The following is a 22,280-nucleotide window of genomic DNA, read 5'->3' as shown; positions in this document are numbered from 1 at the left end:
CCCTGAATGTAACCAGGGCCGGTGAGAGAGGGTCGGAGGGCTCTGGAACCCCTGTGAGAGCACAAGGGTGGGAAGCCAGGTTGCAATCCCTAGAAGAAATGATGCTGAAAATATCATTGGCTTTGTGGGACCCACTCAGAGAGAGAAGGGAGCACCATTCCCCACAGTCGTCCCCCTCTCCTCCCCCTTCCCCGGGGGTGAGGATGAGAGATCGGAGAAGGCATCGGGCGGGTTCACCATCGGGCAGTCCCAGATGGTCGTCCCCATCGCCCCCTTGGCATGCAGAGGACCGAGGAAGAAGAGCGGAAAGAGGGGAGAAGAGACATCCAAAGGTCAGGATTTCAGATTCCCCCCCTCCCTGACGAAAGATCAATGGGGTTCAAGAGGAAGGCTGGGCAGAAGGAGAGGAAGAAGAGCCCACTGGGTGCCAGATATAGGGAGTTTATGGTCAAGTTTGATGGGGACCCCACGAAGTTGTCATTCTTCCTGACAAATGCTAAGAGCTATATGGAGGAGTTTGGGATGCTGTTCCCCTCTGAGAGGGCTAAGATAAATGCTGTGGCCACCAAACTGGAAGGCAGGGCAGCTGATTGGTTCGTACAATTAACCGAAATGGAGGCCCTAGAATTGGACGAGTTCGAGGAGTTCTTGTGGGCGCTCAAGTTGCATTTTGCTGACCCGTTGGCAAAGGAGAAAGCCAAGGTGGCCCTGAAGGAGTTGATCCAGGGATCAAGGTCTGTTGCGGACTACGCCTTAGAGTTCCAAGCTTTAGCTGCAAAGGTGGATGATTGGTCGCAGACGACTCTGATTGAGATGTTCAAGGATGGTCTGCGACCCGAGTTGTTGAGGTGGTTGTTGGGGAGAGCAGATCCCACCACCCTATATGACTGGATACAGCTGGCAGGGAACGTGGAGCAAGCCCATGCAAAGTTTGCTCAAAGTAAGAGAGGTCCCAAGCAAATGGCCATGATGAGAGCTGCCAAGCCCATGGGCACCGCAGCCCGTGCAGGGCGAACGGCGTGGCAGGAGGAGAGGGAGAGCCGCTACGCGAAAGGGCAGTGCCTCCGATGTGGGAAGGAGGGCCATCGAGCGGCGGCATGCCCAAAAGGGAAACCTGAGGAGCGCCAGGGGAGATCGTCGGGAAAGTCACCCTCCTTCCCCAGAAAGATGAAGGCGGCTGTAGCTGAGGGCAAAGAGGAAGGAGTCCCGTATTTCAGAGAGGAGGGGGAGCCCGAATTGCTCCAGCCGGCGGGAAATGCCAGCCACCTGCTCTAAAGGGCGCCGCTGGGCAGGTGGAAGAGGGAGGGCGTGACTACCCCTCGGTGAGTGGAAACTTTCCTATGTTGACAGTGAAAGTTAAGTTGGGCTCCCGAACAAGAACTGTCGAGGCATGGGCATTGGTTGACTCGGGGTGTTCCTGATGCTTGATGCACCCGGACGTGGTGGATGCGCTGGAATTACCCACGTTCCCCCTAAAATACCCTATGATTTTTACCCAGTTGGATGGTTCTACGGTGGGGGGGAAGCCAGTCACCCATTTTACGGGTATGGTGGCTTTGCAGATGGGTAGCCACCGGGAAGGGCTGCCGTTTGTCGTGGCGCCTGTGGGAGGGCCGTTGGTCATTCTGGGGATGCCCTGGTTGGTCCAACAAAACCCACATATAAACTGGGTGCACCGGACTTTGACATTTGGGAATGGGTTCTATCAAATCCCTATAGAAGAAGACACTCCACAGGAGGCAGTGGGGAGGGCGGTGGCGGCGACCCCGCATCTCGCTGCCACCCCCCTGGAGGGCCTGCCAGAGCAATACCAGAGTTTTGCAGATGTGTTTGGAGAAAAGGAGGCGGACCAACTTCCTCCTCACCGGATAACTGACTGTGCAATAGAGTTGGTCCCTAATGCGCAGCTGCCCAAACCTAAAATCTATGCCATGACGCAAAAGGAGCTGGCAGAGTTGCGTGAGTTTGTGGACAAAAATCTAGCTAGGAGTTTTATTGAGCCAGCTAATTCGCCGGTTGGTGCCCCTGTCTTGTTCCGGGCAAAGAAGGATGGGACTCTGAGACTCTGTATGGATTACCGCGGGCTCAATGCGGTCTCAATCCTAAACAAATACCCTCTGCCCCTCTTAAAAGACATGCTAGCACATCTGTCTAAAGGGAAAATCTTCTCTAAACTGGACTTGAGGGAAGCATATTTCCGTATCCGTATACGGGAAGGGGATGAATGGAAGACTGCTTTCAATTGCCCTCTGGGTTCCTTCCAGTACAAGGTCTTGCCGTTTGGGCTGGCAGGGGCACCTGGGGTGTTTATGCAGCTAATTAATGAGGTGTTACATGATCATTTGTTCAAGGGGGTTTTGGTGTATTTGGATGATGTGTTGATTTACACTGAAACAATGGAAGAACATGAGCGTTTGGTGAAACAGGTGCTTAGCAAACTAAGAAAGGCAGAGTTGTATGCCAAGCTCTCCAAATGTGAATTTCATAAGACACAACTTGACTATTTGGGGTACAGAATTTCGGATGCAGGAGTTTAAATGGACCCCGCCAAAGTGCAAGCTATTTTGGACTGGGAGCGCACGTGCAGGCAGCTCCAAAGTTTCCTTGGGTTCTGTAACTATTATCGCCCGTTCATCCAGGGGTTCGCTGAGATTGCATTGCCGCTAACTGATTTATTGAAAACCAAGGGGCGGGGCGACACACGGAGGGTGAAAAACCCGGGGGCCGTGCTCAGTTGGACGCCTCAATGCCAGTCGGCGTTTGACAAGCTTAAGAGATTGTTCACTGCTGAACCTATTCTGCAACATCCTGATCCCGATAAACCCTTTGTGGTTCAGGTGGATGCTTCTGATTTTTCCATTGGGGCTCTCTTGATGCAAGCCGATGCTGCTGGTTGTCTCAAGCCGTGTGCGTACTTGTCCCGAAAGTTTTCTGAGACAGAAAGACGGTGGCACGTCTGGGAGAAAGAGGCTTTTGCAGTGAAAGCGGCTTTAGACACTTGGCGCCACCTTTTAGAGGGGGCTAAGTGTCCGTTTGAAGTGTGGACTGACCATAAGAATTTAGAAGCCCTTAGCATGCCTCACAAACTCAGCCCTAAGCAGGTTCGTTGGGCTCAGTTCTTTAGCCGTTTTGATTTCCAGTTAAAATTCATCCCAGGGAGGAAAAACTGCCTGGCCGATGCGCTTTCCCGCTTGCCTCAGGATTCAGCCCAGGCACCTGACGTCGTGGGGACGCTTTGGACAGAGCCCCAATTGGGGATGCAAGCTGTCACACACAGCCAGACCCGTGGGCGGTTGCCCCCAGCGTCAGTGTCACCGGCTGCTAGAGCGCCAGCTGTTCCTTCCCAATTGCAACAAAAGTTTCTCTCTGAGCTGAAATCTGACACCTGGCTGCAAGCGAATAGAGACAATGTTACTTTTGACAAAGGCTTCGCTTGGAGGCAAAATTGCCTCTATGTGCCTGACAGTTTGCGAAAGGAAATCTTACGGGGGTCTCATGATGACAAGCTGGCAGGTCATTTTGGATTTGTAAAGACCCTACACCTGGTCCGCAGGCAATTTTGGTGGCCCTCCTTAAGACGTGATGTCAAGGACTATATCGCTTCCTGTCCAGTGTGTGCCATGTCAAAACAGAAGGGGGGAAAGCCTCAGGGCTTGCTGCAATCTGTCGCCAGTCCCTGCCGCCCTTGGGAGGAGGTCTCCATGGATTTTATCGTTGATTTGCCTCCCAGCCAGAGGAAGACGGTGATTTGGGTGGTGAAAGATTATTTCTCTAAGCAAGCCCATTTCATTCCATGTGCCTCCATTCCATCTGCACAACAATTAGCCCGCCTTTTCCTAATCCACATCTACAGGATCCACGGGAGCCCCTCCCGTTTGGTCACAGATCGCGGAACACAGTTTACTTCCCAGTTCTGGAGGGCATTTTTAAAACTGGTTGGCACTAAACAAGCCTTATCCACTGCGTGGCATCCTGAGACTGACAGAGCCACGGAGGCTCTTAATGCCACCCTGGAGCAGTTTCTCCACTCATTTGTGAACTACCAACAAGACAATTGGGTAGATCTCCTCCCCTTTGCTGAAGTGGCATACAACAACTCCGTTCATCAGAGCACAGGATGCACACCTTTCAGTACTGTGTTCGGGCGGGACTTGTGCCCATTCCTGACCTCCCTCAACCCACCGTTCCACCTTCATCTCCTTCGGATTGGGCTGCGCACTTGGCTGATTCCTGGCCAGTGATTCAAAACGCTTTGGCTGACGCCCATTCGGCTTATAAGCTCCATGCTGATAAAAAACGTGCACCTCAGCCTCCTTTTAAGGTGGGGGATAAAGTTTACCTGTCTACCAAGTACATTAAATCTTCACAACCTTCCAAGACGTTAGCACCTAAGTTTGTTGGTCCCTTTCCTATTGTAGGTGTGGTGAACCCTGTCACATTTAAGTTAGACCTGCCACACAATCTTAGGCGTTTACATCCTGTTTTTCATTGCAGCTTGCTCAAACCCGTTACCCACTCCGACCGCTGGCACCCACAGCCCGCTCCTCCCGCGCCAGTCATGATTGACGGGCAGCAGCACTTCAAGGTGAAAGAGGTCCTGGATTCTCGCCGGCTTTGTGGAACACTGCAGTACCTCATCCGATGGAAGCATTTTTCCCACCCTGAGTGGGTGGCTGCCCGCGATGTTCGTTCTCCCCTTTTAGTTACACGTTTTCATTCTACTTATCCTTTGAAACCTGCGCCTTAGTATTCTTTGGGGGAGCGGTATGTCATGTTCACTGTTCCAATGTGCCTGGTACATCGTAACACTTCACATGTCATTTGCTAATTGCGTGTTTGATTTGCAGGGAAGGGAGGCTTCCATAGCCTGGACTGTTATCTCTGGGTTGAGGGAATGGAATGTGTTTGGGTTTTCTCAACTGCTCAAGGTTGCTTTCCCAGGAATGGTGAAGACAGCTACTGGCACCTGGGAGGGGGGTGGTTAGAACGGCTGGGTGGGGGGAGGTCTTACGTTTGGAGCCGAGGGTTCTTAATTTGTATTTGGCGCGCTTTTGCTCATTCTCAGCTTTCTCTGTAGTTGCATACTAATCCTTCAATAAATCAGATTTCGTAAAGTTCACTTGTGAGTCTGGTTCAATTAGGTTAGGCAACCATTACACCATCCATAAGAGTTGCAAAAGTCTCAAACTTAGGTCCTAGTGATCCCAGGAAATAATGAACTTTCTGTTCTTCCTGCATTGGGTATTCTGTGAGTTCTAGTTTTTCAATAATTGTCAAGAATTCAGTCACATGACTGTTACAGTCCATTTTGGATACAAGTTTCAACTTAAATAAGTCTCTTATCCAGGCACAGTGAGAGCGTTTACTTGCAAATCCATGACAATTCCAAATTCTCAAGGATCTGAGCTGCAGTATTACCCTTCTTAACATGGACCATCTGCACATGCGAAATGCTGCTCAGAATTATAGCCACTGCTAACTTATTCTGCTTCTCCCATGTCTTGACTGAAGCTTTAGCTTCTTCAGTAGTGCCAGTAGGCTTTTCCTTTTCAATACAATTCAAGATTTCCTTAAGATCAAATATGGCCTCTAGGTGCTTTTTCCATTGGATACAATTGTTCTCTGTGAGTCTGGGTAGCTTGAGGCTTCCCTCATCAATGTGATTCTGATTGGCCATCTCAGAAATCAAAATTTGAAAAATGTGCACAATTCATAAATGTAAATTTAAATCTCCAATGAAAATTTTAAGATCTTTTCTGCCTAGCTACTGCTCTGCGAGGGAAAGGTGGGGGTTAATTCCTTTCACAGTGGAGACAATGGAAGTCACCATGTGCTCACCAGGAAATACAAAAAAAAAATATGTCCGCTTTGAATCTTTCTTCTCTCTTAAGAAAATCCAGCGACATCCACTAAAATATTTCAAATTTCGTCTCTGCTGGACCCGTAACCCTTTGAAGGAATGGATTTTGAAGCTAAGAGAGGATATATTATTTAGTTATCGTCCTCTCTTGGTCACATGAGTGAGATCAGCAGAGCACCATCCTTTGCAGCATGGACTTGGAAGCATAAGACAAGGTTGGTTTAACCTTCTAGAAAACAATAATCCAGGATGCTTTTAGGCAAACTGGATTTTCCTGGTATTGCCCCTTTTATCCCTCTTAAAATAACAATGACACAGTTTCGTGAAGAAGTAAAAGTAGTATTTACTCACATAATCTAGCTTTCAAAACAGCAGTTGCAGTAGTAAAGTCAAGGCAGATTTAAAGTACTAAGTTACTAAAGTAGAATATCTAGGCCTAAAATGGAGTCTGCAGAACTCAGACATACATGTGCTTTCAGATCGGATGCATGGTGAAGTAGAAGGAAGTGATCTCAAAGAGTTCTCTCTAGACAATTACTCAGGAAGTCTCCGTGAGCCTCCACCTCCTTTTATGTGCCTATCTAGCAAGAGATGAATTGTTTGTTTTGACTGCAATAATATCCCACAGATGGAAGGTGGATAACATTTTCAGAAGCACAGAAACATTGCCTTTCTCTGATAGTCATCACCTGTTTCAGAGAATTCTGATCTTCATGAATTGAATATAGCAAATGGGCCTTTTAATACAATGAGCTGCTATTCATAAATTAATAAGGTCACAATATTGTGATATGCAACTGGGTTCACGCATTGCCCAAGACATGATGATACACTGACGAAGGATCATACAGCATCAGGAGGTTCTACTGGAGGGGCTGCCAATATAGTTTGTGGGTCATTTATCAACTCTTTGCTAATGGGGAAAGGACTAATATGAAAAACGGCACAAGCCATAAACAAATGCAAAATGAACAAGCAATGCTTCCTCTCTGGGATACCTTCTACGGAGTGGTTTTTTTCCTGTTGTCCAAATAGTCAGGCTGTCTTTGAATAAATTACCCAAGTCTTTATAGTATTCCGTTACTGTTCACACAAACACAATGTTGATTTTATGCAGTCCAGATATCTATGAGGTTATATGGCCACTGATAGCACCAACTGTATATGCTCAAATAAAGGAAATATATATATTTGTATCAAAAGTTGAGTTTCTGACTTCTGAAAATATCCGGGGGGATCATAGAATCATAGAGTTGGAAGGGGCCTTGGAGATCATCTAGTTCGACTCCTTGCTCAGTGCAGGATCCACTAGAACATCTCTGATCATTGATCATCCAGCCTATATCTGAAGATCACCTAATGAAGAAGAACTCATCACTTGATATGGCAATCTGTTCCACTTGCTGACAGCACAAACAGTCAGGAAGTTCCTCCTGATGTCTAACCTGGCTGAAATGCTTCCTTGTAGTTTTAACACACTGGTTCTGATCTTGCCTTCTAGGGCAATAGGGAATAGGTCCACTTCTGTGTGATTACTGTTCACATATTTGAAGACTGCTAACGTATTTCCCCTTAGCCATCTTTTCTGTAGGCTTAAATATTCTCAGAACGTTTAATCATTCTTCATAGATCTTGATTGCCAGAACCTTCATCATTGTGGTAACCCACCCCTGAACTTGCTCCAATTTTTCACTGCCCATTTTGAACTGTGGTGCCCCAAAATGGACACAATAGTCCAAATGGGGTCTGACTAGGGCAGAGTAGAGTGGAACAATTACTAAACTTTCCACAATCTGGACTCTCTACCCCTATCAATGCACCCTAAGATAGTGTTTGTCTTTTTAGCAGCTGCATCACACTTCTGGCTCATGCTTACTGATGGTCTTCAAGGACATCTAGATCCTTTCATATATATTACTGTTAATATCCATATTATATGTGCTTTACATTTTTCTTAACCAGATGCAAAACTTTATGTTCCTCTCTGTTACACTCTACCTCATTCATTTCAGCCTGCTGCTCAAGGCTGTCTAGACCTGGTTGAGTTTAAAACCTTGTTGAGTTTCTTTCATCTAAAATATTAGCCACCCCTCACAGCTTTATATCATCTGCAAGAGTTACAAGTGGCCCTTCAACTCCTCATCAAAGTCATTGGTAAAAATGCTGAACTCAATTCTTACCCTCAAGCTGAAGTTGAAACATTAACAAGCACTCTTTCAGTGTGGTCATTCACCAGCTGCAAGTCCATCTAACAGTGGTCTCATCTAGCCCCTATTTTACCATTTTATTAAGGGGACTATCATGAGGCACTCTGTGAGATCCCAATATACTATGTCTTCAGTGCTTCCTCAAATTTCTAAATGAATAACTCTATCAAAGACGGAGATAAAGTTAATCTGGCATAATCTGGTCCCTGTTATTTGTAGCATGCCTCTTCAAGTGCTCATAAGCATTACCAAGAGTTGCTCTGTGGTCACCTCTGTTAGTTCCTTCAATACACTGGGGTGTAATCCAACTGGCCCTGGAGACCTGAATTCATTGAAATTAACTATGTTCTCTCTCACCCTCTCCTTATCTACCCCAGGCTGCAGTGCTCCACATGTGAAAAATAGTCACAAATTTATGAATCAGCCTTCTTTAATGCAGCACTGTCCAGACCACAACTTTCCAACTTAGGCAAATGAGTGCCAAGTTGGGGAAGGTTGGGCCTGGATCCTACATTCCATGCATTCTGTTCACAAGATATACCCATTGTGAAAAAAATGTACAGGTGTGTTTTTCACCAAGCTCCCTCCAATGTATAGTTCTCTGTGCTCCCACAAAATCTGTTCTAGAGGCATTAAGAGCTGCAAGAAGAATTATTCAAAATGCCCGCTCTGCCTTCCCTCATTCTACCAGCTTCTCTGGTGACTCAAGACTGAAACCCCAGATCATTTACAGTACTTATACTTTTATTCTGCCCATGCTTCAAAGTTTGCAGAATGACATATCACAAATTGGCCCAGTTTCACCCCGAGAGTGTCATGGCATTTGAACCCAAATCTTTCTTCTCTATTACTGTACCACATAGTAATCATAAAAAACTCTGCTTTGGAATTTATTCATGAATCTCAAGTAGCCAAGGTGTAAATGGCAATTGTGACCTACTGCTCTTTCAAACCTAGCATGATACCCTGCTACTTTGAATTTTTCCCATGCAGAAAATCTCCATTAATATTAATTGCTTTGTTGGTAGATTTTGTATGTTCTCTGAAACCACAGTTCTTCAAAAGATTATTCCAACTACCCAGGTGCTAATTCTGGACTAAAGTAATGGTTGGTATGCTAAAAGGGAAAATGGATCTTTTTTACAGGTTCTATTTCAATTGCAATGCATAGATGTGGTCACCAGATGGCACCCAAAGCCATCTTATTTCACTAATAATGGCTATCATTTGTGGAAAGAAAATTAGCGTACATCTTTCTATTTTTCTAACTTTGTATCTCTCTATCTAATCCTATTTTTAACCCACCAGAAACAATGCTTGGTGGCAATATAAACAACATAAAACAAAAATTAAAACATCCATAGTTCGATTAAAACCAATTCAAAATAATCATAATAATAGCTGCATCAAACCCTACAGAAAACATTTTTATTACCTATTCATTTTATTAATTAGGAAAAATAATATGTTGACTTGGTGAAGCTTAATAATGACAGTATCTATAAATGAGTTACCTCATTACAGAACGCACTCAGCTGGGGAAAGCTGCCTGAGGCGAAGTTTAGGAAGAGGCTCCTGTTTTATCTGCAAAGAGACATAGATCACTCATGAATTTTACTAATAAAAAGTGGTTGGGGGAGTTACAAATAATATGGGGAAAATCCTGTCTTTTATTCTTTGTAGCAGGTCTATGCAGATGGCAGCACTCAGCTAACCTGGATCTTGAAAAGATAAACAGGGTCAAAATGGGTAACAGGATCAGGAAATAGTAGGAGGTAGCCTAGACTAGAAAGCTGAAAAAAAAATCTTAGAAGAAGGTAATGGCAAACCACATTCCTGTTGTTACCAGAAAATCTCTGAAGCTGTGCAGAAATGAAAATTATTCAGAAGTACTTTGGATGTAGCATGAGCCCAAACACAGCCCCCTCTGCTACTCAATAAACGAGCCACATCTTTTTTCAGCTTTCCATACAAATTGAAGAAAGATGCTGCTGCTTTAAATAATCAAATTAGTAAAGCAGCATATCTTTAATAGAACCTTTAAAGCAGCAGCAACTTTTCTCACTCACCTAAAAAAGTGTGTGTGTTGTAATGAACAGTGAAGAGATGTTGTCTTTGCACAAGGTCTGAAGCACCTCTTCTGAATTATTTTCAAAACATGCAGGACCTAGAAAACAATACAGGCGTGACTATGTGGTCCATGTAGTCATCAGGAGTCAAAGTTCACCTTGAAGAAGACTTTATCTTTTAGCAGGAGAAGAAATAAATGAAAACTAGAATTTCACTAGAGGGCTTTGGGAGACCTTTCTAAAGCACAGCTTTTTCAAAGTAGGCAGAGAGAGCATTCCATCCTAAGATGTTCTGACTGTGGCAGAACAAAAGCAATGGGACACTCACATTCATTCACTGAACCTGAACAGAACTGAATCAGACGGGAGGGGAACCAATGACATTATTTTTCCACCCTTCCGGTCATCCATTTCTCCATGCAGGAGAGAAAGAGGAATCCCCCATTACCAATCTCTCTCTCCTGCTTGATCTCCGCATTTGCAACCTGTTAGCCAGACAATTTTTGGATATGGGTTTAGTGATCTTTCAGAAGAGTGCTAGATCCATTTGCAGAAATAGCTGGATTGTCAGGTCATGCCAACAACCTTCACTGGCAACTTGATAAGTGGCTTAAGCAGCTACTCAAAGCACACTCAGAATTACAAGCTCCCATTCCTGCCCCACTTACACTCTGAGGGGAGCAATTGGTGGTTGTTTTTCCAACCAACAGGTGACCTTGGTGGGAGAGGAGATTAAGCTAGGGGAATGCACCAATTGTTTTCCTTAACATTCAGACAGTAAGGATAGCACCAGCCTCATTACTCAGGCAGGGTAACAATTGGCAATGTAGGCCAGTATGCCTGCGTGCCAGCATACTCATCTGTCAGCTCACTTTTTTTTTTTTAAATCATATGACATAGCAGTTCAGGGTTCATGCTGCTTTTTCTTGCTGAGAAATCCTTGTGAGGTTCAGCAGCCAGATGTGTAGACTATTTAACCGTGACAAGTCACGTTGCCCGGAGGGCACCACGAGGAGGCTAGTCTACATTGCACTGAGTTGGGCTGAGAGAAAGTGACTGGCCCAAGGTCACCCAGCCGGCTTTCATGCCTAAGGCGGGACTAGAACTCACAGTCTCCTGGTTTCTAGCCCAGCACCTTAACCACGAGACCAAACTGGCTCTCACTGTCAGCTTGCTAACTGAAGGAAAACACTTTAACCCATTTGCCTGCAGGAGCCCTTAGTCTGCCTTTCTAAATTTTCTACCCTTTCCATTAAGAATGCATGAATGTTTTCATATAAAGTGTTAGCTTTTTCCTCTATACTTGCATCTAAATTATTTCATGGCTTGGCCCTTTCATACCACTCTTTAACTAGCTGTTATGCTGGATTCTACAGTACGGATTAATTTATATTTGATTCTGTCTACTGTGGCATCTGGACCAAATCACTGTGCTTACTCTGATTTGCTTTTAACCTGTTCATTTCCACTGGGGGTGATGAAGAATAATCCCTCCACTAACATTTGCAATCCCAGCACCCCCAGTTGGTTTGAAAAATAATTCCTAGTCGCTCTAAACTCATGATCCCCTTTCCCCCCCTAAAAGCTGGACTCTTTGTTCCTCTGGTTTGTCTCTCCCCCCAGCTCAGGGGCTGCTTCTTTTGCTTTCTTCATCTTCTGTTTCAAGTTTCCAGGCTGCCTTCCCTGGCCCTTCCCCCTTCGGCCTCCTTTCCTGAAAAATCTTCTTCTGCAGAAAGTGGCAGGCCCAGAGTTGCTGCTGCTTCCGGCTTCATTTTCCTCCCCTCCCTGGTTCCCTGGAGCAAAACTAGATTTCTTCCCCTTCCAGTACCTCCACCCCACCCTGCTCTTTCCTAATCTGGAGAAACAGACAAAGCCAGCCTAAGGAGCACCCAACACTTTTAGCAAAAGATGTGCCCAAAGGGGAGAGGGGGAGAGATTAGCAAGAGCCCAGAACCAAGGGAAGCAAGTTAGAAAGAAAAAGGGGGATGAAGTAGCTACCAGGAATATCTGGATACTGATCACCAAGTATCTCACAGAAAGACTGCTTCTTCACCTTCCTAAACCTGTCGATGTTCTGACCTCTCATGAAGCTCACCAAGGCTTATACCTTTTAATAAAATGTGTCACTCAGAAAAGGCACTACCAGATTCCTGATTTTTTGTCACCATAGACCAGTGTTTCTCAACCTTGGCAACTGGCTGAGGAATTCTGGGAGCTGAAGTCCACACATCATCCAGTCGCCAAGGTTGAGAAACACTGCCATAGACTAACATGGCGCTTCTCCAACAATGTCTTATGAAACTACAACCCTGATTTTGCTCTGGAAGAAATTGTGAACTTAAAAGTAGATTGCACAAGCTTGCGCTATATAAGCACAGTCAAATACACAATAGCTATGTAATACACACTTTGCATGGGAATTGTTGTTTATTCGTTTAGTCGCTTCCGACTCTTCGTGACTTCATGGACCAGCCCACGCCAGAGCTTCCTGTTGGTCGTCAACTCCCCCAGCTCCCCCAGGGACGAGTCTGTCACCTCTAGAATATCATCCATCCACCTTGCCCTTGGTCGGCCCCTCTTCCTTTTGCCCTCCACTCTCCCTAGCATCAGCATCTTCTCCAGGGTGTCCTGTCTTCTCATTATGTGGCCAAAGTATTTCAGTTTGGCCTTTAATATCATTCCCTCAAGTGAGCAGTCTGGCTTTATTTCCTGGAGGATGGACTGGTTGGATCTTCTTGCAGTCCAAGGCACTCTCAGAATTTTCCTCCAACACCACAGTTCAAAAGCATTGATCTTCCTTCGCTCAGCCTTCCTTATGGTCCAGCTCTCGCAGCCATATGTTACTACAGGGAACACCACTGCTTTAACTATGCGGGCCTTTGTTGTCAGTGTGATGTCTCTGCTCTTAACTATTTTATCGAGATTTGTCATTGCTCTTCTCCCAAGGATTAAGCGTCTTCTGATTTCTTGACAGCAGCCAGCATCTGCAGTAATCTTTGCACCTAGGAATACAAAGTCTTTCACTGCTTCTACATTTTCTCCCTCTATTTGCCAGTTATCAATCAAGCTGGTTGCCATAATCTTGGTTTTTTTGAGGTTTAGCTGCAAGCCAGCTTTTGCACTTTCTTCTTTCACCTTCATCATAAGGCTCCTCAGTTCCTCTTTGCTTTCAGCCATCAAAGTGGTATCATCTGCATATCTGAGATTGTTAATGTTTCTTCCAGAGATTTTAACTCCAGCCTTGGATTCCTCAAGCCCAGCTTGTCGCATGATGTGTTCTGCATACAAGTTGAATAGGTAGGGTGAGAGTATACAGCCCTGCCGTACTCCTTTCCCAATCTTAAACCAGTCCATTGTTCCGTGGTCTGTTCTTACTGTTGCTACTTGGTCGTTATACAGATTCTTCAGGAGGCAGACAAGATGACTTGGTATCCCCATACCACTAAGAACTTGCCACAATTTGTTATGGTCCACACAGTCAAAGGCTTTAGAATAGTCAATAAAACAGAAATAGATGTTTTTCTGAAACTCCCTGGCTTTTTCCATTATCCAGCAGATATTGGCAATTTGGTCCCGAGTTCCTCTGCCTTTTCTAAACCCAGCTTGTACATCTGGCAATTCTCGCTCCATGAACTGCTGAAGTCTACCTTGCAGGATCTTGAGCATTACCTTACTGGCATGTGAAATGAGTGCCACTGTTCGATAGTTCGAACATTCTTTAGTGTTCCCCTTTTTTGGTATGGGGATATAATTTGATTTTTTCCAATCTGATGGCCATTCTTGTGTTTTCCAAATTTGCTGGCATATAGCATGCATTACCTTGACAGCATCATCTCGCAAGATTTTGAACAGTTCAGCTGGGATGCCGTCGTCTCCTGCTGCCTTGTTATTAGCAATGCTTCTTAAGGCCCACTCAACCTCACTCTTCAGGATGTCTGGCTCTAGCTCACTGACCACACCATCAAAGCTATCCCTGATGTTGTTATCCTTCCTATACAGGTCTTCTGTATATTCTTGCCACCTTTTCTTGATCTCTTCTTCTTCTGTTAGGTCCTTGCCATCTTTGTTTTTGATCATAGCCATTTTTGCCTGGAATTTACCTCCGATGTTTCTAATTGTCTGGAAGAGGTCTCTTGTCCTTCCTATTCTATTGTCTTCCTCCACTTCCGCGCATTGCTTGTTTAAAAATAATTCCTTATCTCTTCTGGCTAACCTCTGGAATTTTGCATTTAATTGGGCATATCTCCCCCTATCACTGTTGCCTTTTGCTTTCCTTCTTTCTTGGGCTACTTCTAGTGTCTCAGCAGACAGCCATTTTGCCTTCTTGGTTTTCTCTTTCTTTGGGATGTATTTTGTTGCCGCCTCCTGAACAATGCTGCGAACTTCTGTCCAGAGTTCTTCCGGGACCCTATCTACTAAGTCCAGTCCCTTAAATCTATTCTTCACCTCCACTGCATATTCCTTAGGAATATTAGTGAGCTCATATCTAGCTGATCTGTGGGTCTTCCCTAATCTCTTTAGTCTGATCCTAAATTGTGCAAGAAGAAGTTCGTGATCTGAACTACAGTCAGCTCCAGGCCTTGTTTTTACCGACTGTACAGATGTCCGCCACCTTTGGCTGCAAAGGATGTAGTCAATCTGATTTCGGTGTTGTCCATCTGGGGAAGTCCATGTATAAAGCCGTCTCTTAGGTTGTTGGAAGAGAGTGTTTGTTATGCAGAGTGAATTGTCTTGGCAAAATTCTATCAGCCTATGTCCTGCTTCGTTTTGTTCTCCCAGGCCATACTTACCTGTAATTCCAGGTGTCATTTGACTGCCCACCTTAGCATTCCAGTCCCCCGTGATGAAAATAACATCTCTTTTAGGCGTGTTGTCCAGTAGGTGCTGCAGATCCTCATAGAACTGCTCTACTTCAGCTTCTTCAGCATTTGTGGTTGGGGCGTATATTTGGATCACTGTGATGTTAGATGGCTTGCCCTGAATTCGAATTGAGATCATTCTGTCGTTTTTTGGATTGTATCCAAGCACTGCTTTAGCCACTTTACTATTAATTATGAAGGCTACTCCATTTCTTCTGTGGTCCTCTTGTCCACAGTAGTAGATCTGGTGGTCATTTGATGTGAAGTGGCCCATTCCAGTCCATTTCAGTTCACTGACGCCCAGAATGTCTATCTTTAATCTTGACATCTCACCAATAACCACATCCAATTTGCCCTGGCTCATAGAACTTACATTCCAGGTTCCAATGGTGTGTTGATCCTTAGAACATCGGATTCACCGTTCACCACCAGCACCGTCGGCTGCTAGCCGTCCTTTCGGCTTTGAGCTAGCTGCGTCATCACGTCTGGGGCTAGTTGAACTCATCCTCTGTTCCTCCCCAGTAGCATTTTGACCATCTTCCGACCTGGGGGTCTCATCTTCCGATGGTATACTGACATATCTCTGGTTGTACTGATCCATTTAGTTTTCACGGCAAGAATACTGGGGTGGGTTGCCATTACCTTCCCCAGGGATCGCATTTAGTCTGACCTCTCTGTCATGACCTTCCCATCTTGGGTGGCCCTTCATGGTTTAGCTCATGGCATCATTGAGGTGCTCAAGCTCCAGCACCACGACAAGGTAACGATCCTTTGCTGAAGTGCATGGGAATAAGTCCTTCCATTTATGTAAAGAAGAACTTTTGAGAACATATTCATCGGCTTGAGGCTGCACAAGTCAAGATGTCTTACATTTTGTAGCAGGCAAACCAACCTAAAGAGCACATCTGCCCATCATCTTCTCAACTTCTAAATTATGTGCTATAGTGAGCTGGGGAATTCTTTAGAGGTTCAGTAAATGAGTTCTCCTCTCCCAGCAATTTGCCCTGTAGAACTATCTGCTGTCAATTTGCCCTGCAGGGAGTAGGTGAAATATTAGCAGGCACAGTAGGATGCTTTCTACCAGATGGCACTCTTTGTCCGTCTAGTCCAGTATTGTCTATTTAGAATGGCTATTCCAAATGGCGGCAGCAGCTTTCAAGACTGGCCTTAAGAACGGACAGTCTGGATCCTCCTCCCAAGTACAATTAGAAGGGAGTGCTGAGATGCTGGCCCACAGTTGTATCACCCAGTGTCATTCTTCCAGGGATCAGAGTCCTCACTCACTGTAAAGGTATGTGGGAATGACCTTGGGAGACGGGGAAGAGATGCTGCCTAGGGAACGATCAGACAAGGGTGGGGAACCCACAGCTGCATAATGGGCAGAGAAACTCAGAAAGGAACCTCCTTAACTTATCAGGCTGTAAAAAGAGACCGCGGGAGATTTGTACCTTCAGACTTGCAAGATTCTGTTAATTTAACCTTACAATAAAGTAGAATTATCTAATCTGGTCATGTTTCCTGTCTGCTGTACCAGACAGTAGGTCTGCTAGACCAGACAGGAAACACAACCAGATGAGCTAATTCTACTTTATTGTAAGGCTACAATACAAATCTCCCAAAGTCTCTTTTTACAGCCTGATGAGTTAGGGGAGTTCCTTTCTAAGTTTCTTTTTCTGCCTGTTATGCAGCTGCAGGCTCCCCCCCACCCCTTGTCTGAATCATTCCCTAGGCAGCATCTCTTCTCCCCATCTCCCAAGGTCATTCCCACATACTATTACACCCACAGAATCTTTCCCCAGTGTTGAGTTGAAGGGCTCACTCACCTATCCTTGAGTCAGCAGAAACATTTATTGGCACACAGCAGCATCTGAAGAGGGGATGAAAAGGGGGCAAGAATGGATGCAGCATTGCAATATAAGCCCCAGTTGGTGTTGCAAAGGAAGGATAGGGAATGTGATCCATTTCTGCAAACTCCCTGTCTTCATTGCCACACTTACAACGCATGTTCATTGTTCTTTCAGCAGTGGGTTAGGATAAGGAAAAGTAGAATACTATCTTGAACTTTTTCCCATTATCTAAATTATTCAAGATAAGAATCAGCAGACCATAGTTTAACTTTGAAGTGACAATGTAAGGAAGACCATTAGTGTTATAATTAGTAAGATGGAAGGAGGGAGGGAGGGAGGGAGGGAAGGAAGGAAGGAAGGAGTTGCTACAAAGTATTTGGCTGAGGGACCAAAGTTAATTTTGGTTGCCCAGAATGCTGTTTAGCCTGGGCTTTCCGAGGTTTTTCCTATCAGCTGCTATCCAGCCTTTTTCACCAGAATTATCACTGACTGTGGCATGTGGGACTCCCTCTGACCCATGGCCTCTCACTCATATATATGTATATACTTTCCAACTACTTGATGGATGCAGTATAATCAAAGTGAGGCTGTGTGGCTGGGTTAAACTGTCATTTAAGACTATAGTTTTCCTGGGGTTTTGCCCTGTTGCCTCCTGGAGCTTGCTATTGCTGCCATCCAATCCCCCCTGGGCATGTCCATTCATATCACTTGTTCCTTGAATGTTGAAGATGCCTGCACCATATTTTGATAAGAGCCCCTCTGGTGTCACACTCTTTGCTTGTACCTTTGGCAGCTTCAGGCTTCATAATGTGCAGGAAAGAAAGACGGAAGAGCTGACAGTGTCTTTAGATGTGTTTATATGCATAATAACATCCTTTTGATCAGCATGGGCAATATTTTAGTAGGTGAGGATGTTGCATTTCATGGGGAAGGGGTGAGGGCCACAGATGGTGGAGCCACATCCCACACGTGGACACAGTTGTTGTTTTTAAAGAACACACACATGTTCTTTTCTCATGTGTATGCATGAACTGTGCTAAGGCTATTTTCGGCTTATGTTACCATTCTTCATGTGTTTCTTGTTTGAGGAAAGGGAAGGAAACCAAACATTCAGCACGGCACCCAGAAGAAGCTCTGGGGGCTAGAGAACAGGGGGTTGAAACCAGGATTGGGGCCATCTTTATTGTACGCCACCCAGAGTCATGTATGTGAGATGGGCAGCTATATAAATCTAATAAATAATAATAATAATCTTTTATACAGTCCAGAAATGCCTAAACATGTTGGAACAGTTGGTGCATTTCAGAGCAAGTTTCTTTTACTCTCAGAAATGGCTAGCATAGTGAAAGTGGCCATTGACTAGAAGGCAAAGCTAATATGATTGGCTCCAGCATCTTCGCTTGCTTTCTTATGCTGTCTACCATATCTGCATCCTTTGGGGGGTGTCCCTTGGAAGTAGCACACTTCTAAACAAAACCCTGGGCTGTCACTACCCATTGTGGTGTTGATGGGCCTATCCACACTTGGACCTAACCAGGGTTCAAACATCCCTCTTCTATTGTGTCTCCATGGTGTTATATATCATGGTGATATTCCACTGTTTTCTTAGAGTTGCTAGGCTTTTAATGTATATTTTTGCATATTCTAATTTGATTAATATTTCTGTATTACTATTCCACACTTAGTTTTGAGCACAGTGTATTATTATTTTTATTTATTAAATTTGTGCTTGCCCGACTCCCAGCCCAGGAGTGAAATAGGCTTTAATTGTCAGTAGCTGCCAAGTGTTTTCCCACTTATTCCGACGCTTTCCAAGACAGCTTTAGGGAAGTCAAGTTACCACAATGACTCAAAACGGACACAATAGAGGTAAGTTGAGAATCAATACACAGACAGAAACTCTCATGTGAGTACAGGTAGTCCTCATTTAGCAACTGCCTCAGACAGCAACCATTTGCAGTTGTGACAGTGATGAAGAAGCCACTTTGCAACCAGTGCCCACATTTAAAACCTTCGCAGCATCTCTCTCTCAATCACGTATTCATCATTACAGTCAGTTAGTGTTAGGCTGACCATACGTCCCGTTTTGAATGGGACAGTCCCATTTTTTTAACATTTCCCAACCATCCTGTCATTTTAATATAAATGTCAGTTTTGTCCCATTTTTTAAAAACGTTGGAGCCGTTATTGGGAAATAAATGAAATTGAAATTGAAAAGGAGGCTGACTTGGCAGTAGTTCTCAATCCGGCGGGAAACCCAGAGCAGAACCGCAGGAACAGCTGATCAGCGGTGAGCAAGAGGGAGAGTCACTGCCGCCAGTCAGTGCAGTGGAAGAGGGTCGGAAAAGCTCGCCCAGCAGAAAAGAAGCCGATTGGCTCTCAGGCCAAAATGGCGGGAAGAAAATAAAATAAAAGGGCGCGCCAGAGAGGAACAGGTTGTCAGGGACAACCATTCGCTAGATTCCTCTGTTCCTGTCCTCCGGTCCCAGCTTGCTGCCACCCTCAGCCCTCCTGCAACCTCTCCGCTCTAACCTCTCAGCCTCTCCGGACCCAACCATTGCAGCACCTCCCCCTCCTGCACATTCCCAGCTTACTGTCTATAACATTTTTTATCGTCTTTTTCATGAATATGGAATATTACATAAGTTTAACCACGTCCCGTTTTGCCATCCCAATTTCCCATTTTTGTCTCAAGGAAATATGGTCAGCCTAGTTAATATGTGCTGTCCTGTGCCTGACCCATTTTTTTACCCACACCCACACCCACCCCCACCCCACCCCCACCCCACACACACACAGAACGGAAAGATTGCTTAAATATGCTATCTCTTCCTGAACTGCTTTTCTTCTCAGGGCAGAGATCTCTAAAAAGTGCTAAGGGCAAGGTAACAAACCCAGCTCTGTGACCTTAATTAGTTTGTAGCTGCTGCCTGACACAAACAAGACCCTAATCAATTTCACACTAAAGGCTTTCATTTGCCTCCCAAGCAGGTAGCAGCCACCACTGTGCTAAGCAAACAGCTGGCTTTAATGCATCTCTTTTGATGTATATTCCCCATTGTGTGCCTGCTTACTCCTTTGTAATCCTTTCCTCTCCAATGAATGTAAATACAAGCATTAATTCTACTTATCCCAGCACTGGGGTGAGCATTCCAAAGGGCAGGGGAGTGGGGAGAAGGGGCCATAAGATTTGCCGTTTTACCTGGCTTCCTTGTGAGTCAAGTTTCCCCACCATTTGGGCTCACCTGGATGTTTGGGGTTGTATCGTTCTGATGCTATAAAGCAAAGGAAAGCTCAAGAAAACTGTAAGCACAGTCACGTGGTTTTTCACTTAGCTACAGCTTTGCTTAGCACCTGAGTTGCTGGTCCCAACTGCAGTCACTAAATGAGGACTACCTATATAGCTTTTGGCCAGCTCAAGCATGGGGAAAAGCAGTTCACTCAGCAGTGGGGAAAGACTGCCTAGCTGGTCCAGATAATGTTGGAGGCTAGGTGTTGCTTTGCAGCATATTAGCCTCCCTTTCATTTGTTTACAAACTAAAGTTTTAAAACCACAGATGGGGCAGGTAGTCTGGTGAGCACCAATGGAGGCGTCAGTGGCCAGGGGTCAGGCACCACATGGGAATGACAACAGATTCAGGAATGGGGACTGCAGCACACATAAGCAGCAGCAGAGTAAGCATGAGATAGAAAACAATGCAATGGCCTAAGGCAGTGTCCTCAACCTTGGCAACTTTAAGATGGGTGGGGAATTCTGGCAGGGGAATTCTGGGAGTTGAAGTCTACCCATCTTAAAGTTGCTAAGGTTGAGAAACACTGGCCTAAGGAAAAACCAAAGGCTGGTGTGATGGCTAAAGAGGTTCCCCATGATCATTGTGGACAAGTCAGTCTTTCTGTTTGGATACCTTTGCTGGCTGTAAATCCTGGAAGCTGTAGTTTAACACAGGGTGTTTCAAACTGGGCTCCACTAAATCCAAGAACTTGATGGGGTTCATGGGAGACTAAAATCAGGAGTTCCAGGAATGTTTAATTTACCAGGTTTCATGGCCTGAAAAAGTTTGAAACCTCATGGCCTAACAGATTGGAAGGCACCATGGAAGGGGGCATACTCAGATTGCTGGTTAGCTGCAATTGAGAGAAGACTGACAAAGAGCTTTATGACTAACAAATGTATTATTGTACCAGGTTTTGTGGATCACAGTCTTATAGATGCTCATGTTTTTTTAAAATTAATTAATTTAATTTTTATCCCACCTTTATTTTTTATAAATAGCTCAAGGCAGCGAACATACCTAATACTCCTTCCTCCTCCTAATCTCCCTACAACAACCACCCTGTGAGGTGAGCTGGGCTGAGAGAGAGTGACTGGCCCAAGGTCACCCAGCCAGCTTTCATGCCTAAGGTGGGACTAGAACTCTCAGTCTCCCAGTTTCTAGCCCAGCACCTTAACCACTAGACCAAACATCTTCAAGGGGCCACCAGATATTTTGCTGCAAAACCTATGCCCCCAACAGAAAGGAAAAAAGCCTTTTCCAATTTCACAAGACAACAAAATGCTCAGAGAATGGCAAACACAGGAGCTCTACAGATCAAACATTTAAGCTAAACTGAATCCCTTAGGATTTGATTCATTACAACCTCCCCCTGGCACCCCATGGAAAGCTCTTAAGAATTAACCTAAAGCCATGATACCATACCATAGGGTTCCTATAGATCAGTGTTTCTCAAACTTTGCAACTTTAAGATGGACTTCAACAACCAGAATTCCCCAGCCACACATCTTGAAGTTGCCAAATATAAGAAACACTGCTATACATTTTAGACTGTCGCATGCTGGGTACCCACTATTTTTTCCGGTTGATTTTTAGAAGAGAAGCACGACTGACTTCTGCTAGCTTATCTTCATATAGCAGCTCATGTGTAATTCTGTCCCACCTAATGATTTACAGAGAGGCACAGGACGCAACGAAGCATGTTTATTAAGTATCGCAGAACGAAAAGCCGAACCAGCAGGGCTACTAGGGAATCCATCTCATTGAGCTCATGAGGCTTCGCGCCCAAGGATCCGCGCGAGGGGCTACGTGATGACCGGGCCAGCACCGACCTTTGGCAAGTCTCCGAAACTTCGCCTCTCCTCCGCCGGCCACTTACTACGGAAAGGCGGGGCTGCATATCATAGTAACTTTGGGCTCCAATGGTAATCCGTATGTAAAAGAACGAGGAAGAGAAGGTGGGGTCAAGGGAGATTAGGCGGCTCAGCACTCGTCCGGCTAATGGAACATTTGATTTCAGAAGAAAGGGTTTCCCTCGCTTACTACCCAATGGGAAGCGAAAGTTGTACTGGGCGGGCCCAAAAGTTGCTCAGATGCCTTCTCACTCCCAATGGGAAGGCCGAGAAGATATTAGGGCGGGGCTTTGGTTTCTTTGTGGAGTTTAAC

The sequence above is a fragment of the Candoia aspera genome, chromosome 1, assembly GCF_035149785.1.
Source record: "Candoia aspera isolate rCanAsp1 chromosome 1, rCanAsp1.hap2, whole genome shotgun sequence".
Taxonomy (NCBI): Eukaryota; Metazoa; Chordata; class Lepidosauria; order Squamata; family Boidae; genus Candoia; species Candoia aspera.
This window is presented reverse-complemented; position numbering follows the sequence as displayed.